Source organism: Palaemon carinicauda, chromosome 7 (genome assembly GCF_036898095.1).
Source record: "Palaemon carinicauda isolate YSFRI2023 chromosome 7, ASM3689809v2, whole genome shotgun sequence".
Lineage (NCBI taxonomy): Eukaryota > Metazoa > Arthropoda > Malacostraca > Decapoda > Palaemonidae > Palaemon > Palaemon carinicauda.
In genome coordinates, this window is record NC_090731.1 from 126,789,030 (window position 1) to 126,789,989 (window position 960).

The window sequence follows — 960 nt, forward strand, 5'->3', positions numbered from 1 at the left end:
ATATATCCTCATCTCATCCTACGCATATTGGCGCCATTAGGCGTAGTGCAGTGGATATATATATTTATATATATATATATATATATATATATATATATATATATATATATATATATATATATATATATATATATATATATATATATGGATTTATTTGCGATAGAATTGCGATGAACATAAAACAAGAATCAAAACATATTGGGAAAAATTGGATATTTACTTGAAGCTATTACTTTCGTTTTGTTAAGTTAGCCAAACTTAACATGAAATGAAGACAGCAACATCGTAATCATACAGACCATGGAAGCGTTATGATGTCTTTCTTTTAATGACCTGAGATATCAATGATCATTATTCATATATGGTCCTTTTGTTCCCTGGGTAAATTAATTGACATGGACTATTGTGACAACTCTTGATGATTTAATCTTATGATCAATATTAAGCCAATGGGTGCTCAAAAAAAAAATATTTGTACACAGCCTACCCATTTTAGGTTTCATTTTATGCTGGCTGGTTCTTGTAGACATATCTCTAGATCTTTGGCCCAGGAAGGTAGATTACATTATGAATCTGAGTGTGAGATACCGTACATAATATTTAATTTCTAATTTTATTTTTATTTGTATATTTTCCAATGCACTTTTATATTCAAACAATATACTAATATTCCGTTATTGGATATGAGCTGACATTTCTATAACAATCAAGAAAAGGTAGACCGGGGATGATAGAGAGAGAGAGAGAGAGAGAGAGAGAGAGAGAGAGAGAGAGAGAGAGAGAGAGAGAGAGAGCTTCTAATCATCTAAATGACTTAAATGAGAGTATCTATCTCCAGCAGAAAAAAGACAGAAGTAGACAGAAGGGCATCTTTCATGCCCATGAGCGGGAGTAAAGATGGCAGGTGGGTAATGGGATAGGGGTAGTGGCTGGGGGTGTGGGGGTGACAGAGACTGGGCC